General features: G+C 35.5%; 2 pseudogenes; both read right to left on the bottom strand.

Moving 5' to 3' along the window:
• The window catches only part of LOC149183303 (kinesin-like protein KIN-14T), a 36,023-nt pseudogene extending 32,407 nt beyond the window's left edge, over nt 1-3,616 (bottom strand).
• Nucleotides 3,617-6,182: 2,566 nt separating this feature from the next.
• LOC149183302 (phytochrome pseudogene) overlaps nt 6,183-20,369 on the bottom strand; it is a 97,344-nt pseudogene continuing 83,157 nt past the window's right edge.

Genomic DNA, 20,369 nt, shown 5'->3' with positions numbered 1-20,369 from the left:
TTGTTTTTCCCTAATTCTCATAATTCTCTTTGATTATTATTATTAAATAAGAATAAGGGCAGATTTTCCTCTATTGAGATGTTCAGATTTCTTACACCATCCCTACTCTTAAGGATTGTTGAGCCATCCTCTATGTATAAATAGGAAGTTCTATATAAAAGAAAAGAAAAAAGAAAAGATATATATATGATTATTAACAATTATGATTTGTCAGATGGAGGATAGGGGGTCTCATCAAGAGCTAGCCTACCATGATCATAAGGAAGCAATGAAGTGGCATTCCCACTGTGACCACCACAACAAGGATATGAACCAATTTGCACATCAAGAAAATAAAAGTCCTTGGAACAAGAGGTCTCATCACGAGTTGGCCTGCCCACCTTTCACTCCTTCCTGGTGAATGGCATTGTAATTCAACTGGTTACCAAGCCAGCACAACGACCTCCATTCTAACATCACAAAGCACTTTCCTAAGCATACATATAGGATCATGGTTCCAAGGGTGAAAAAACAACTTTGTCAAGGTTATAAACACCTGTGGGCAATAGAGCTCTGTTGATGGTATCAGAGTCACATTTCTCAACATCAATAGTAATTGTAAACACTTTTCTTCTTTCTTTATCTTTATTTCAAAAGATTTTATCTTCCCAATTCATTTTGAACCTTTTATGCATGAAATATCATTTAAAATTCAATCATAACGATTTAAGTGGAATGGTGACCACATAAGAACTTTACTGATGACGATTGTCCTTTTTCCTTTTTCACGTCACTCCATAGCATCTCCATATCTATTTATGATTTTCATCATAAGCCTCGATTTCAGAAACTCGATACTTTTTGTGATCTTGTCATGAATATGGACATATTTCCATTTTTATACTATACGATTGGTGTCCAGTACGCTGCTCCTCCATTTAACCGGTCAAGGACAACCTATCATATTTCAGGGGGGCGAGGAAAACCTATCATATTTCAAGGGGGCACAAGAGACTTCCAAAATACTCCTGCATACATGTTGGTATTTTATTTGGAGGTACTAGGTTGCATCAGATCCCTTAATAGAAAGTTTTAATGGTAATGATGTAAAAAAAAGGGATATTTTCATATTTTCACAGTTCGTTGTTTCATTGTTATCTCTGTGTATTGTTGTGTAAAAATTAACAGTGTGCAGAACTTAGATGAAATGGGAGGCCAATTAGTATGTAGCGAGCCACAGGTACTAACAATTTCCGACACTGCATGAGAAATTTTGGTAAGAGCAGGATGGATAGCCTATTTTACATGACTACAACAGCCCCATGAAACTGTGGCTATCCAATTCTTGCATAATTTGCAGGATGATCATTCCATGGTAAGAGGAAGCCAGAATTGGCTTAGTTGTACGTTTCAAAGCCCTATTATCTGGTATCCTGCAGAAGGGTATAATACCGTATATGAATTGTCTGAGGGGCAAACAGGGCCCATATTTGAAGTTTTAGCTAAAAATCATGGGTTCAGGCCACTTCATGACAAACCCTCTCTAGCCTATTCTCTAACTACTTTGCATGCAAATTATATGGTTTTCATGAGGGCATGAAGAAGGGTAAGCAAGGGGTTGTGTTGAGCTATGGAAAAGGTATGAATTTGACATTTATTTCCATATATTTTTCTCTAATCATAACTCCTTTGTATTCTAAGATGGTAATATATCAATGAATTATAGTAAAAATCAAGGAAGTTATTGATTATTGCAAATTAGTTAATAATGGTATTTTACCATGAAGAAAATAGAAGAAATGGAAAACTACCATTTTGGAGGAAAAGACAAAACAAAGTAATTGTTGTTCCTTCACTAGGAAGCCGTATCTAGACAATTAGATCAAGATCGGAGCGCAAAGTTAAGGATGAGAATGAACAATCACAGCATCAGCGCAAAAAGGCAAAGAGTTGACTGGAGTTAGAAGATTGAGAAAATCCCTCATGAACAAGAGATCTTGAGGGATCGCTCTTTTAAAGTCTATCTGTTATTTCTTGTTTTATCCACCCGACCATTATAAAAGGGACAACACTTGTAAAGAAAGGGGATTCATGATTAATTATCATTATTCAAAACTTACTATTGTATATTTACTTTGATCATCGACTCTCATTGATCAAAAAATAGTATGATTTCTTGTAAACATTTTCACATATGATTAATATATAAGTCGATTTTTGTTCCATTCTCTTCTACTGAAGTAGTCCGGCGGTGCTTCACTAATGGCTAAGGGCCTGACCCTGGTGGATCAACTTGCTTTCTGTATCATTACTTTACAATCGCAAGTTGTGTGATGGTTTGGTTTGATTTCTGTTTATTTAAATCGTATTATTTTATTGTTCCTTGATCAAGAGTTTATGAATTGCTTTATTGTGTATGTTGTAACTGAATCGTGTTTCCATTCCTTTTCATCATAATAAGATTATTACTATCTGCGGATTATATTATTATGCTGTTCATTTCTTTTGAGTAGCATTGTTGTTCATTTCTTTTCTGCAAGTATTTGGTTGTGCTTTTAACATTATTATATTTAGTATACTTATTCCATTTCTATTAGCAGTAGTGTTGATTTAATTCCTTGTCATTTCCAATCAGTCACTTTAGTGTGGAGTGTGAGATCAACAATTGTAAAGGACATTGGCTATTGCTTTCTAAGTTCTCAGATTGAGGGTCTTGTTCATGATTGATTTCATTTACATCAGTTGCCAAAGGAAAGAGTTATTTCTACTGCATCCTTGACTGATACTTGCTGTTAATTTCCTGAGTGAATGATTTAGTTTCAGAACATTGATTTTCTTTTAATTAAAAGAAGGTTTTATTCCAAGCATCTGTTTACTCTTGTATTTGAAGCACTGTACTGCAAATTGGAAAACATTACTCTTGGATTAAATTGCCACCTCAGACTGAATACACTCTTGAAATAGAAAGTCGTACCTATATTGACAATTAATGTAGGATAAATAGGAGTTAAAAAGACACCTTTTATACCTCAACAGCTATTCAAACCACGAGAAAAAAATAATTCCCTTTTCCAGTGCTATTGACCACTTTATTCAGTTACTAATTAGAAAACTTCCAAAAAATTCGCTTATTTCTACATTTGGAACTATTACCTTAACACGTATTTTAACATTATAAATTATGGTTTAAATTTGAATTATGTTAGTTTTGACTGAAAGTAATTTACAAGAAGGAAAAGCTATGAAATACTTACATTTTCATTGGTTCGTACATTTCCACCCTATGGCTCTTGCCTAGTTATTGAAGGTCATCACATGCACTCTGCTCCAGGCTTGTTCCCAAATATTTGGCATATGATACCCTCATCTTCCTTGTTAGACTGTTCTTCATGGCCAGGCTTTGCACCTCTAACAACACAGACACCTTCAAAATAAGATGTGTAACCAATATCTCATTTAGTATTCTAGTTCCCAAACTTTGAAACATGTGTTGGAAGATGATGTAAACAAATACAAGAAAAAAACCCTAAAAATGCAAATTTATAAAAACACATACAAGAAAACATCCATAGATATCAAAGTTCACAAAAGAGAGGGGAACTCTAAAATCCCTTGCCTTCATTGTTGGGGGTACCATTGTTGTTTTTTTGTTGTAATCCTTCATGTTCCATGATGTACTTATTCTATCTATGAAGTATATATGCAACATTCCTCAACAAAAAATAAGAGAGGGAGACCTTCTATGTGACAAAATAATACTTCAAACTATGTCAATGGAACTAGGAGGACAACATTTGACAACAACAATAAGGAGTGCCTAGAGCATCTATCAACCAGTTCTAAAATCTAAGAAGAATGAAAGACGATTAGATAATAAAATAGAATAGGAAGGGAACCCAAAATAGTATCCCTAGAAAGTGGAATTGATAATAGATAATTCTTGAGAGATAAGATCCTCCAAGTCATGACTAGTCCTCTCAAAAGTAAAGACTATGGAGGTGAGGAAGAGAAACATCCTTACTAGAATTTGAAACAAAGAGGAGACATCACCATCAACCACCATAAATGTGTCAATGTTGACACAGTTACCCCTTGGCTTGTGCAAGAAATCACAAGGCTAATTGAAGGTCTAAAGGATTTTTAATGACTTTCATAAGGTTAATGAAAAAAGTATACAAAAGAGCATATCACTGTTATGGTTCTCAATTCAAGTCAAGTAGCATGAATAATTTAAATATTCATAAAGAAAGTTACATGGTTTGTGTTTCAAAAGTGACTTTGCAACAACACTTGCATAGTTTTCATGGCATATAAAACTTATAATTGGAGGCAGTTTGAAACTTTGATGCCATAACAAAATTCAAAGGAACTTTTTGAATGTGGTCACAGATGTTCTATGTGCTTGGATCATTTGTTCTGAAGTAGAGAATGATAATGCCCATATCAATAGAAAAATGAATGGTCTACATGATACTCTTATATTACAGAAAAAACATTCTTCAACACATAAGTCAAAGTTTGACAGAAAAGCCCAAAGGAATTAAAAAACATCAGATTGGAAATGGTATATATAAAGGCAAGTGACCTATCAAGAACTTAAAAAAAATAATTAGTAAAACATGAAATTTCACTTGAATCAGTATAAATTTGATGGAGAAGGACATCTAGAAATGGTATCCCAGCAATTAGGAAAGAAAAGCTAGGAAGTAGAGTCCCTATGGGGCCTTGGTAAAGATTGCATCTGCCTTTCTTCAAATATAAGGAAAAACATAGGGCATTTACTGGAATGGAATATGGATGACTGCAAGAGCCCTAGCTTATTTACAACCTTGGTATGAAAAGTTTGATCAAGCATTCACATCTAGATTATACACATAAATGTCCTCTTGAGCATTTTTTTGAGATAGAACTCAATGATCAAAGGATAAGAAAAGTTCCATCCTATGAATATGTTTGTGGATTTTCTCCAAAAGGCCTATAGAGCGAACAATCTTTATTTGTACATAGATGTCATTTTTATCTATCCTTGGATTATTTTAGTGTGGGGAGGGTGGTCCAACACCTTCAAGAGATTTATGGAGAACATGAGCATCAAATCATGCAGTGCATGCAAGTCTGGTCAAAGCTATATGTAGCTCCTTCATAGTGTTTAGAAGAACTAGAACTAGAGTTGTCAAAATAGGACAAACCTCCCCAAGAATTGATCCACTCTCAGTCGTTAAAGCAGAATTGTCCCTTGCAAGTCTAAGGTTTGATCAAGCTACATGAATGAAGCTTAGGCTTTAGTTTTTGAATTGAATGAAATATCTCACATCTCTCATTATAGATTCATAGAATGGATTTTGATGGTTGTGCTATAGGAAACATTAGATCTTCCCCACAATCACCAAATGTGTAGGATAATGAAGTTTTCAGCAGCATTTGTGAGATGTTCTTGGTCTTCCGCTTGGTGATGCATCTATGAAAATCCAAGCTTCCATTATGTATAATTTTCTTAGTGAATGAAGATGAGGGAATGGTGAAGGAACTAGTACAATTGGCGGATCTACATGAACTCTATTCATAAGAAAAGGTTGTTGATGAATCAATAGAGGAAGACTGGTTTTACTGGCTGCTTTCTTCTAGCCATGCCCTATTTCTTGATCCCTTTTGTTCTTATTTCTCTGATAATTTTATTTATGTCAGTGATGTTTGATGATCAATGTATGATGACCAATGTTTGTCACTATCCTTTGTTTTTTCATGGGTTCTCAGTCAACAAGATTGGCTTGCTATGAGGAAAACCTTATCAACATGAAAGAATAATTGAGCCTCCTTCGACATGCAAAAAGAAAATAATATTTCACTGCACCTTTGACTACGAATTCTAGTTTTTTCCATCAGACTCTTCATATGTCAATTTAGCATCCTTTTGTATAGAGAAAAGGATCATCTCTGAGCAGGTAAACACAATGCTTACACAATTATTCCTCAGATACCGCATATGATATTTGATGTACCTTAATGGTGCTTCTTCATTTGCTACCAAGGGTTCCTTTAATGAGGGAAAGTATGCCACCTATTTAACCAACTATCATTTTGACTGATATATTTATTCCCTTCAAATCTGGAGCTATGAATTTTATGCCTTGAAACTCTGCTCATAAAAAATGCAATCCAAAACTTTGGTAGCTTTAAAAGTAAGAATTATAGCCTCTTTGTCTCTAGGGCGAAGTCCACTCAGAACACCATCCATATTCATCTCTTCCAAATATGGGAGGAATTAGGGGACTTGGATTTTGAATTATTTCCCTGTAGTCACCTTGAATGCGAGTGAACTTGTCCATAACGATCTTCTGCTCGATCACATCTTGGGAAACAAAGCACACTCCCACAACATTCTCCTTCAGGTCCCTGCTCGAGCAAGCATTAACGAGTAAAACTACTGGACCTTTTTCCTCCTCTGAGCCATGTCTTTTTAGCTCAATTTGAACATTTTTCTTTTCAACTCCTTGCAAAGCCAAATGTAGCATCGTTCTCAGCTGAGGTTTCCTCGACAAGATTGATTAGAGGCTCCCCCAGGACCTCTTCCACTAACAACCCTCTAAGTTTGACAACTTTTCTATTCCATCCATTTACTACTCCATAAGCATCGACTGCCAAGATTGGAGTTGTTGTTGTTTCAATCATTCTCACCATCTCATTTGTCACTACATTCAATTCATCCATTTCCTGAAGTTTCAAATCAGTGAGTTGCCTATTTATCGAGATATTTATGCTACTATCATCAATTTCTTTGCAAGAACCTCACAGTATTAATTACAATCAATGGATGGCATCCATCTTGACATCCTCCCATGGCAAACTCCTCATTATTACCATTTCAAGGAATGCGTCAAACGATGATCGTGGATGCATTTTCTTACCATCATCTCTCTTCTACAGGTCATGTTTGGCAGATCCCCATTTTATTTCTTTTGTAGTATGGGATCTAAACCAAAACAAAAATCTTTTGGATTAATTATCATCATGGAAATTCCACAAATTGCATTCCCTAATGATCCTACTCCAGGATAGCCTGCATAAACAAGACTATCTCTGCTCAAACCTATGGAATCCATGTGATGCTCAAACAATCATGAACAATATCTTAGATCTAAGCCTCTGTAGGAGTTACCCCCAAAAGCCAAAATTTTCCTTCATAATAAATGGAAACACCATCGCATCTGACAAGATCCATGATTTTTGGCTTTCGAGTGACAATTCACAATGGTGTATTGTGAAGCATCATGTCACAAAGCAATGTTGAGTGTGTAGAATTTGCTTTTCTCTCATCTGAGTAGCCAATTCAACTTCCTTGTTTAGCTGAATTCCAAAAACTTGCATTAAGAACTCACAGGCATACCTCAAAGGAAATGGAACATAGCGTGGACTAGTGTGATGACAAACCACCAGTCCCCAAAGCCTTCTTCCTTTCTGCTGCATCTGCCCCTCGCTACCTCCATCCAATTCCTTCTCATTGATTACTACAGCCATTACTAGAGATGCTATAGAACCCATGTTGGCCATGTATTGAGCATGGAAACCATGAGGTGCTATCAATGTAGATCCACAAAAACTTAGGTCTCTAGGAAATCTCTTGTCGTGAATCACTGTTACAGGTTGTGCATAGCAATCAAAAATCATTCTTACTCTATTCCTCATAAACAAAAATCTTGAAACCTGAAGGAAATCAGTTGCAGGGTAGTGAAGACCCAAATAAGGTTCTAAATCATATCTTCTAATCTTAGATATCACCTCACCATGATCATCATCATGAAATTTATACGCCATAACATGGACATAGCCTATAAGGTCACACACCTCTTGTACAATCATGTCACACAATAACCCAATATTTCCACTAGAGATCGATTTGCAACTATTATATTTCCTTTTGCAGCAAGGTTATAGGATTGTAATGTTGTAATTGTAGAGGTGGAAACATCCGAAGTCCCAATAGGATCAAAATATATCACCAACGCCACATCAATTCTATTGAGTATAGCATAGAAGGGCTTACCAAAACTCCTAGAATGGACCAAAACAGGATTTAGAAGATTGAGTTCTTCAATCTTGGCAGCCTTCTACAATGACATGATGCTTGAACGAGTGAATAAGGTCCTTGCATCACTGCCAATACAAAGAATTTGCTAGTCCTCCACGCTGGGAACTGCATGATTTGATACTTGAAACATATCTGGGGGATTTTCATTGTAAGAAATCACTTCAAATGTCTTCTCATTCACTGCAACCATGCACCCAAATGGTTGAACCAGCTTTCTGATTTGTATTTGCTGCAAATATGCACTAACTGCAACTGATGGAATAATCTCTAAATCATTGTTATTTGTTCTGGAGCCACAACTTTCAACACCTTGAATTTTAGGCCAGGCATCCTAGCTTTAAGAAATTTAAGAACTTGTCTCAATCCCATATCTCCCACATCTGCATCATTATTTTTCTTTGTGTCAATATCCGAGTCTTAAGTAGCTTTAAGTGATACTGAAAAGGAAGCATCTACAGATTTTCCATTCCACTGCAAGTAGACCACCTGCTCCTTGTATTTCAGATTTTTGTTAATAAAATTTCAAACATAGGAATGCCTCGAGCTCTTGCAGCCTTAAACACCAATAAAATTTGCCGATATGAATAATTTTTAACAAAAAATTATATGTGATAACACGACCAGAACTAATACAAATACCATGCCAGCAAGCGAGACCATGCTAGCAAGCGAGCCTTGACCATATGCCCCCACTAGCCCATATGCCCCCATTTTCCCAGTAAGAGGGCGATTGGGCGAGAGGGCGATGTCCTGAATATCTTAATTATAAGACATAGGAAGGCAACATTCCATCCATGGTAGGCTGGGGAAGGAAGGTAGGCTGGGAAATGCAACAATATCATAATTAGAATACATAGGTAGGCTGGGGAAGTAAAGAACGCGACCTAGTAGCACTAGTAGGGAACAGGCCCTCCATTTACAGGCCCTCCTATTATAGGTAAGCTGGGGAAGGCAACATTAGGGGAAGGCAACTTCTTGAATATAAAGGTTAGGTAAGGTGTGGGAAAGAGTCGGAAAGAGTAGGAACGAATGGAAGGAACGACACCCCGTGCCTGAAGGTCCTGAATCGGAATGTGACCGTGTGTTAGTGTGTGTATGTGTGATAGTATTTGGGTAAGTAGTCTTTTTGTATGAACGATTGGGAAAGAGTGGGAAAATTTAAGAAATAAGGAAGAGAAGGTTTTACCAAGTGATTGAAACACACGCATATATAAGAGCGTAGCTGATCACCCATATATAAATAATATATATATATATATATATATATATATATATATATATATATATATATATATATATATATATATATATATATATCTATTTCTATTTATATCCATATCCAGTGAGAGGTGTTGTGCCATATATCCGTGTAGCCACTCACCTGATGAAGGCTCCGTAGGAGTGTGAGGGTGCTGGGTTGCTTTAGTAGACATCTGAATGGAGTGAAGGTGAGGGGTTGAGACCTCTCCTTATCAGTCGAGCCTACTTACGCATCCTTTCAGACGATATTCCACTCTCGATGCATTCCTCTGGAAAACTACCACAACATAGGCTGGCTTATGAGCTTGCTATCGAGTCTTGTAAGCCCGAAGCAAGGATGATTAAGCAGGCTCGACTGATAAGGAGAGGAACTTTAGTTGCTCCAACATAAGGGAGAGGAGAGGGCATTTGCGTGTGTTTTACGGTGGTCCGCCATCATGCCCCCGATAGGGTGAGGTACAAATGCTTGACTGTTAAGGCCGCCATCGCTCGACCAACACCCCCCGACCCAATAAGTAAATTGAAATTTATTGCTTACTTGATGTTAGGAAAGCAAGGAACTTTAGTTTCTCGACCATCGAGAGAGGACCGAAGGGACGGAGTCACTCACTATTCCGATGGTGAGGGGCTCAACCATCGCCCCCCCACCCAATAAGTAAATTGAAACTTTAGTTTCTCGACCACCGGGAGAGGACCTAGAGGGGCTTATGCTTCCTAGTGCAAGGACCTGATAGGGGGCTCGACTGATAAGGAGAGGATGCAGAGCATGCTCAACCAATGGGCCGCTATCATGCCCCCGACAGGGTGAGGTACGAACGCACGACTGTTAAGGCCACCATTGCTCGACCAACAGGAGAGGAATTTATTACTTGTCCCACACCGGGCAAGGACCGGTAGGGGCTTGCTTGACGCTAGGAACGCAAGGAAATTTAGTTGCTCGACCACCGGGAGTGGACCGGAGGGACGGAGTCACTCACTATTCCGATGGTGAGGGGCTCGACCATCGCCCCCCCCACCCAATAAGTAAATTGAAACGAAGTCGCTCGTTTTTAGGGGGAAGGGTTGGAAATCCTATCATTCGGGCACTTCAAGTGATTTCTTATTTCCGAAGAATGACATTTCATGAAGTTTCCCTATGAGAGGTGGGATGGAATCATTTGGAGGTTGAGCGCCTTTATGCTTGCTGGCCGGACTTGACGAAAGAAACCGACAAAGGAAGAAGCTTGGCACGAGGGCTGCTGGCAGAACCCGTGATGCAAGAACGTCAAGGTAGGTAGTGGGCTAGAGTGTGGCTAGCTAGACCTCATGAGAAAGGCACCCATCACACCCATCCGTCGACCCACCATACGCGAGAGAAGGACTTACTGCCAGACGAGAAAGAAAGAAATAAGCCCGTCATCACGCCATACCCGAGGGAGAAGGAACCTACCCGCTTCGAACTTGCTGCAGCTTTACGAATCACCGAATGAGAGAGATTATGTTCCCCACGATGTTCCCATTAATCCCAATGTTTCCTACCTGCAGGTCGAAAAGAACATGACATTGCATGGCAAGGAACAAAATGTCACAACCTAGGTTATCAACAGTCAGTCAGCCTTCACCCGATGCCCACCAGGAGAACCTACCTGCAAGAGAGAGATATTCTTGCCTGTTGAGAAAGATATTACTTAAGTAAATAGGCCTACGGAGGTTATAACTGATAGGCCACAATACCTACCCGCCTGGGGAATAGCCAATGGAAGCTGAACGCTACGAAAAAATTCTATGTTCCTACCTGGGCTGACCAAAGAAAGCTGAACGCTATGGAACAATCTGTTGATTGTCCCTACCTCCGTTGACCCCATCCCTTAGACTCTTGTAAGAATTATTGAAATTTCAAGGTGCAAAGCTGCTTGTCCCTCCGGGGGCAGGGAGGGTACCTAACAGCCTCTTTTTCTCTTGTGCTTTCGGGGGATACACCTTGTTGATGCTCGATTCTCTTGGCCTATGGACGAGGAGGGAGACGCCTGCTCTCTGAGTTTCTGATTCAATGGTATTCATGTGACCCTCCCCTTTCAAGATTCTTCCTAGAAAATCCATAGTCCGGTGATGGAAAAGGGGTATGTGCCATTCGATTAATAGGGGAAGATACCACCAACCAAATTATTGCTCAATGCATAAGGGTCACTGCATCCTGGAAAGAAATCTCTTATTGATGGTGAACTGTCGGAAATGAACGAACGGAATGACCCACCCACTCCTTACTGATTATAGGGTTCTCAAGCTCTTACATTCAACCCCGGTACTGTTATGTGAGAGAGAAGGCTCCAAGGGCTGGCCTTAGTATAAGACTTGCAGATTAATAAAGCATGGCTTTGGGCTCACAATGTTGGCCTTCTTTCCCGCATATAACCTTCGATGCTAGATGAACATGAACATAAGGACTGTGGAGCCTCCCCGAGAATAGATCTCAAATCTGGCGGGCATGCTAAGCTGAAAGTGGCATGGACCCTCATCCTTCCAAATGTGCCCTTTCCTTATCCTTCGTCCCATGGACAAACATTTGGAAATAAACAATTTTGATATTTGACAAACCTTTCAAATGGAGGGAAATAAACCATTTTAGTATTTGAAGGAAACCTTAATGAAATTTAAATGAAATGTTCTTTATCAAGGCAATTAAATTCCATTAAATAATTTTTTTAATGGGAGGTATTTTTTATTATAAATAATTATTAATTTATGAAAAATTTTATGTTTTTGTGTCACTAAATATAAATTGAGGGGGCTTTGGTTGATTTATCACAAGTGAATTATGGTGATATCAAAACAAGTTTTGTGTCGTTAAAAAGTGAGGAAAAGTACTAATTTCATGGTAATGATCAATCATCATTTCCAATTAAATGTTTGGTTTAATGAGGATAATTAATTTATAGAGATTTTTTATGGTGTTTAATAGAGGGAGTCAACATGGGAAAGGTAATACTTTGGCTCTCACATGTTTTAGGGAATTGATATCTCTTTTTCCAAAAACATTAGGGGTGGAAAAATAGAATAGCTTCTAGAGCTAAGTTTGTTCCAACATAGTTATATATTGAATCACAAATTGGTGTTGACCACATGGAATATATGTTAGAAATTTGGCGGCTTGTAGGGTAGTATTGTCATAAAATAGGTAGTGTAGACATCAAAATAAGCTTTGTGTGGTCAAAAAGTATAGTGAACTAGTAATTTCATAGGATTAATGATCATTTCCAATGAAATCTTTGTTTTAGTAAGGATAACTAATCTATGGAGATTTTCCATGATGTTCAATAGAGGGAGTCAACATGGGAACGGTGATAGTTTGGCTCCCACATGCTTTAGAAATTGATCTCTTTGTATAGAAACATTAGAGGCAGAAAAAAGTCCTAGGCTCTAGAGCTAAGTTTGTTCCAAATTAGCTATATCTTGAACCACAAATTGTTGTTGACCTCATAGATATGATATAAATTTGGTGTCTTGTAGGGTAGTCTCGTCATGAAATAATGTTGTCACTTATTATCTAGTCATATATTTCAATCCTAGACTAAATTAGTCATTTAAGTTAGTCACTTTTAGTTTAGTCACTTATTAGCTAGTCGTACATTTTATCCCTTGACTAAATTAGTCATTTTTACTTTGGTCACTTAAAATTTCTCAAATTTAGTAGTAATTTACTTGAAATAATTGCGGTGACTAACTTTTTTAGTCACCTAGTCATTAATTTCGTCATTTTCTACTAGTGTTGTGATGTTTATCTGCATGTTGTTTCATTCTATTTTGGGCCAAAGTGATTTTATCCTTTAAGAGTTGGAGAACTTGTTGTTGATGCTCGACGTGATCTTCGACTAATTGAACCTTAGGATTTTCTCTTAAATATGATGTGATGGAAGGTGGATGATATCCACAAAGTGCCATAAATGGGGTCATGTTTTCTATAGTATGGAAGGAAGTGTTATACCACCATTCAACCAGAGGTAACCATTTAACCCATTGTGTCCGTTTATGAGATACAAAGCAACAAAATTTTCCTTCCAAACATTTTTTCACTTTCTCAATTTTCCCATCAGATTGACGATGATAAGATGACCTATGAGCTAACTGAGTACCCAGATAAGGAAATAATTATGTCCAACATTTCCAGTGAAAATGGGATATATGTCGCTTACAATAATATTTGGGTTTCCATGTGGCTTTTGAATTGTTTGCATAAATGCAGTAGCAACTATACTGGCTTTAAAGGATGATATAATGCATAAATTTGTGCATACTTGGTAAGTCTATCAACTACCACCATGATGACACTCTTTCTTTCAGAATTCGGTAAACCTGTGATTAAATCCATTGGGACCTCCTCCCAGTGTTGACTTGGAATGGATAAAGGTTGTAACAGACCTAGGGTCGTAATTGTTTCAACATTATTTTCTTGGAAAACCAAACATTCCGCCATAAATGTTTGAATATTATATTTAAGGAAATCCCAACAAAAATTCTTTCTTAGCCCTCTGGTATGTTTTTAAAATCTTGGGTACCCTCCTAACGGAGAGGTGTGCAATTCCATAAGAATGTTTTCTTTGAGTTGGGAATTCGTACAGAGGTATAAGCAATCTTTGTTACATAACGAATCATTTTTCCAGCTAAATGTATCAGATGTACTGGGGTCTTGTTGCAACTTTTGAATGAGTTCCCACACTTCTTCGTCATTATTCCATTCATCACTTGATTTGTTTATCCAATTTGGTTGGATAATAGAAATGGTGCTAAGAAATGCTTCCACATCCTCATCCTTTCTTGAGAGTGCATCTGTAACAACATTTTTCTTCCCTTTCTTGTATATGATTTCAAAGTCATAACCTAAAATATTCGTGACCCATTTTTGTTTCTCTTATGAAGATAATCTTTGTTCTAAAAATTATTTAAGACTATCATGATATATTTTTACCTTGAAGTGTCTTCCCATTAGGTAAGGTTGCCATTTCTTAAGTGCATGTATTATTGCAAACATTTCCTTCTCATGAATATCTGTGTAAATAATTTCCTTTGATTGGACGAATTTTGAAAGAAATGGGTCTTTTCTCTTACATTAAAACAACACAAATTCCATTTCTTGAGGCATCAAATCCCACAATATAGGTTTTGTGAAGTCTGGCGTAGCTAATGCTGATTCTTGGCACATTGCCTCTTTAAGATGTTCAAAGGCTTTCGTTGCTTCTCGAGTCCAAGAAAATGCATCTTTCTTTAGTAATGTTATTAGAGGTGTTGCTATTCTCCCATAATTCTTAACAAAATTGATAAAATACCCTGTCAACCCGAGAATCCTCATAGATTCTTTATGGATATGGGGATTTTCCATTCCTTAATGGTTTTAATTTTGCTAGGGTCTACCTTAACACCTTCACGAGATACAATACGACCCAAATATCCCACCTCGTGTACTCCAAATTAGAAATATTTGGCAGTTTTTTCATATAATTTTTTCTCCTCCAATAGTTTGAGAACTTTATCAACATGTTTAACATGATCCTTCCAAGACTTAGTGTAGATTAGTATATCATCAAAAAATACTAACACAAATTTTCTATGGAAGGGTTTGAAAATGGAAATCATCAAACCTTGAAATGTAGAAGGTGTGTTGGTAAAGCCAAAAGGCATGAAAAAGAATTAATAATGACCCTCATGAGTTCTAAATGTTGTTCTTGGAATATCTTCAGTCTTCATTATGACTTCATGATATCCTGAACAAAGGTCCAACTTGCTGAAGTAAATTGCTCCATGTAATTCTTCCAATAATTCATCAATGACACGAATGGGAAATTTATATTTAATAGTGATCATGTTGAGCTACCTACAATCCGAACACATGCGCGATGATACATCCTTCTTGTGCACCAATACCACTGGAGAAGAGATAGAACTTTAACTAAGTTGAATTATACCAGCCTCTAACATTTATGTAACCATACGTTCAATTTCACTCTTTTGGGCATGGCGATATTTGTAAGGCCTAATGTTTAGAGGAAAACTTGCTAGAATCATATGAATATCTTGATCATGATCATGAATAGGTGGGAGGCCTTCGAGAGTCTCAAATACCTTGGAATGATTATCCAAGACTTTCTGGAGATATGGAGAAATAGATTATTTTGACATGGGGACCTCTAGCGAACATAATTTATTTAGAATCTTTGTCATGCCATTAGAGATGATTCTCTTTCCTGGTTTCCATGTGATAGCCCTTAATTCAACTTCATTTCCTTCTAAAAAGAATTCAAGAAAAGTTCTTGAAAATTAAAAGCTATGGTACCCAAATATTGTAGCCATTAGACTTTTATTACAACATTATCACCACCCATTGGAATGGAAAGCATTGGGATATTCAACACATATTCTTCCATGGGTAGATTGTTATTATGGCACTTGATTGTAAAAATTATGGTTTTTCCATTTGCAGCCATCACTTGACACTTTGGTGCTGGATATATGAAGCAATTCAATTCATTCGTTATCTTACAATGAATAAAATGACGGGTACTTCTTGAATCAATCAACACTATTACATTTTTCTTCTTGATATGTCCTTCTATATTGATAGTTTGAGAAGTGGTTATACCAGCCAATGCATTGCAAGGTATGGTCAGATTCATTTATTCTTTCTCTAGGCTTTATTGATGGTGTGTATCCTCTTCTTTTGATGTTTCTTATTCCTTTTCTTCTTCCTCTTCACAAACTTTGTAAAATAATTTTTTCTTGGCACACTTATGACCTTTAGGGTATTTGCTATCACAATTGCAACAAATCCCTTTTTATCTTTTTTCTTCCAATTTTTGTGGTTTAAGCCTTATAGGTTGTGGAAATATAGGAGTGACAACACTTCCATCTTTATAGTTGTGATTGTTAGGCTTCCTTGTTGCTAGAATTTTTCTTTCAAATTTTCTTGCCAACGTGAATGCCTTCTCCAATGAATAAGGTTCCCAAAGGAAAACCTCATGTTGGATGTTATCCTTTAATTTCTGTATGAAAACATCAATCCTATGATCTTGTGGAATATATTTTACCCTTATATTCAATTTTTGGAAGTCCTCAATGTGCTCTACAATTGAACCTTTTTGTTTGAGATTTATCAATTGGGTAAAAAAGTGTTGCTTTTTGTATCCTCATAATGTGCTATCACTTCTTCTATAAAAATTTCCCAAGTGAAAATTTGTTTGCAAGAGAAAAGCCATCTATACCATACAAATTTATTGGATTCCAAATATAAAGTCACAATGAGTATCGTTTGTGTGTTTTGCACATCATGGAGATTGAAATATTACTCCATCAGTAGTATCCATGTTATGGGATCATTTCCATCAAACTTCCTCATATCAATCTTTTGAACATCGTAGGTCTTCAATCCAACGTTAGAGTCTATGAAATCATGACTAACATTTCTTCTGTTCTCGTCATGAGTTTCCTCTACTACCTTTTCGCCATTAGGAAGCATTTCTTGTAGCACCTTTTCCAAACCTCCTTTTAACCCTTCCATGTCTTTCTTCAAATCTTCAATGTTTAATTCTAAACCATCCATATTATCTTCCATGCCATCCATCTTAGCTTTTGTTACTTTTTTCGAGAGTGAAATTTGTTGCACTTGGTCTCATAATTTTGATATATCATGTTGCATGTCTTTCTTTTCTTCATGAGTCATGCTAGAAATTTCAAGTTTCTTACTAAGTGTTTCCATTTTCTTTCTTTGGGGCATAAAATAATGATAATTATTCTTCACTATGTCCTTTGAATTCCTTCAAACTATTTTTTCAAACCAAACTTATGCAAAATTTTAAAAGGACTACACACCTTTTTTGGCTTTGTAGGAGCTCAATATTGAATCTATTGTGCATTTGTAATTTCAGATCTCCAAAGTCTGAAATATCATCCTGTGGTATCCCTCTGAGTTCTTATTCCAACCCCGTAAGTCTGATCACGATTGGATTCTCCTAGAAAGAGTTACTCCAATCTCCCACAATGGCCTAATTATAGGCTAGTTTAGTAGAGAGAAATAGTACGAAGTGCCACATGTCATTGTGTCGACCTTCGGACATGAAAATAATAGAAAGAAAACTAAAATCTGTCCTATTTTTGTACATTTTGACAAAATTTTAATCTAATGCTCATAGAGAAATATATGATGATTTTCCACAGGTCACTTGTTTGTGATATAATGTGGGAGCCTACAAGAACCCTAACGTCCATGGATCATATCTCCAAAAATTTAGCGATACAAGATCTGAAATTTGGTCCTGAGATTCATAAAGATTTCAGATCAAATGGGTTCTAATTTTATCTTCTAAAATATTGTATAAACAATTTTATAGTGAAAATTCCTCGATGACCTCTTCGAAGTAGTGAAGCCCTAGAATCCAAAGCTCTAATACCAATTGTTATGTAACCAGCTCACAAAATAGAACAAAGGTAGACAAACGAATTCAAAATAAGAATCTTCCAGGGGGAAACCTCCTTTACATTACACAAATGAACAACTCTTGGATGATACAAATAACAAGACCTCCTTTGTATATATAGGAGTCTAAGGGGTCACAATATAGTCAAAGCCGACATAAAAATAATAATTTAAGGGCACAACAATAATAATAAGGGGATACAATGACAATAATAATAAGGGAATACAGTAGTATTATAGATACCTAACAAAAATACCATCTTTGATGGATTCTTTTTGCATTTAAACTCCTTCAAATGTTCTTACACACTTCAAGATTTGGTAATATTGAAATGGTTAATCATTTATCCAATTTACTTTCCTTGCTTTTGGTGTAATATAAGTGCTTTTGTTTGAATTTTATAATACTCTATCCTACACAGAGAGATATGGTATTGTAAATTTGTTCCCTGGCACTTGATTTCATCCTTGCTCTCACCAATAATAGCATTTTTAAGATCCCAACAAGAAACTTGGTCTGATTGTGCTCGTTGGTATGAGGTTAGGTTGAGATTTGAAGATATGATATCTGGTATTTGATGGAAATCGTTTGCATTTAAGGTTTCATTGTTCATATATAGCAAGTGCTTGAAGTCTGATATTGTTTGACATAATTATGTGCCAGGTATATTACTTTCCCTCTTCAATGCTTATGGTGTGTAATGGATCACCCACCTCTTTGACTCCTCCAGCTCAAGAGCTCTTAACTATTGATTTATTCCACAATCAAACCCACTCAACTTCCTACCCCATTTACAAAATGTTAACAAATATTATGCCATGTGAACCACTCATATCAATTCAATTTACGTTTTTTATTAAACTAAATTAAAAATATAGAACTTTTAAACATTTACTTATATATTTGATCATAAATATATATAATTAATTCACTTTTATATTTTATATTTCACTATGAATACAAATTGTATTACAATTTATAAATATCATAAAATATTAGCTTCAATAAAACATATATCAATTTCCATCATTCACTCGTATAATTGACTATAAATATAAATACTATTCTAATTCATAAAAATTATAAAATAATAATTTCTAACTTATTCATGTACTAACATATCTATATTATATTTTATTTGAGAATTCATTTATATTTAATTTTGGATAATATTGAAAATAGTTTTATTTTATATTTAATTTTAAGTTATATACGTGACTTGAATATATACTTAATTTTGAACTAAACTGACAATTATAGAATATTTTAAATTACAATATCATTTTTTATTAATTTTTATATAATTATTATTTTTTTAAATTATATATTAGTTTCATTTGTGGTAAGTGGAAGAGGGTTTTTGATCTTAAGGGAAATAAAAAAATAACTTTTAAATGGTGCATTGTAATGTTGAGCTTAATGATCTTAAGGATGAAATCATATTATCTAAAGTGAAGTTCCATGCTAAGGCAAAATAATGGCGTAAGAAGTGTATAAATGTAAAATATGATGGAATCATAATTTCTGTATTGGGTGTAACTATATCTTGATTTATTTTTCATTTATAATGAAATTCAGAAAAATGTACAACAATCACTATATATAGTAAATGATTTTCACTGTCATCGTGGAAAAGTAACAACTTAATGCTACTCTTTCTTAGGCTTCCTACGCTACTGCCTTACGACATTTCCTTTGCAACATCTAGTGCAATTTCTAGTAATAATAATGTAACAGCTAAGGGTCATGATATTTTTCATCTTAAATTTGTAATTTTTGTTCATTACTAATTTTGGTTGATTTAGTGGTACATCATGTCTCTCTTACTTTATCTCATATTTATTGTAAACGACATTTATTTGTATAGACATATTATCTTGTGTATTGGATTTATTATAAAAGGAGGAATCCTTATTGAAATGGATTAGTATACATTGACATCTTATCATTGTCAAGGAATGGAACTACTATTTATGTTCTTAATCTATTTGTGGAGTTTGGATCATAAAATTTGGCTTAAGAGTATGTGATTCTAGGTATTTTCTCCTTTAAATGAGTTATCTTAGAATCTCCACTATATCATTATTTTTGGATGTTTATATAGAGATACATTTCAGAGCACAAGTACACATAAATACGTACCAATGTTAAAAATGTCAATTTTTTGTTGATTATAATTTTATAGTTAGAGCCTTTGGAAACTAGGGTTTCTAAATAGTCCTAAAACTATACTCAAACATATCTTCTTAGTAAAACACTCATAACTTATTTGGGGGCACATATTATATGGAGAAATATTTAAGCATGTGATGATACATGAGAAACCTTGTGGTAATTTTTTTTTATTGTGATTCTTTAAAATTTTCAAGTTACATAGTGTAGAATTTATGGTTTTTAACTAGTCCGACAAATAGTCTTAAATAACTATTACAAGTTAAATAGGAATATATAATTCTAGAAAGATCAAATTTGAGTATCATTAGCTTCATTGGGAGAATATGGATCATAGTATTTTTAATCTAAATTTTAGAATTATATTTAAAAAAATTGGACATGTGGCATTCTATATAAGTTTGATTTTTGGAAGGAGCCAAGAATTAACA

This window comes from Pinus tabuliformis, chromosome 3_2 (genome assembly GCF_031772625.1).
Source record: "Pinus tabuliformis cultivar Carrire ecotype Pingquan chromosome 3_2, CPIR1, whole genome shotgun sequence".
NCBI lineage: Eukaryota > Viridiplantae > Streptophyta > Pinopsida > Pinales > Pinaceae > Pinus > Pinus tabuliformis.
This window is presented reverse-complemented; position numbering and strand designations above follow the sequence as displayed.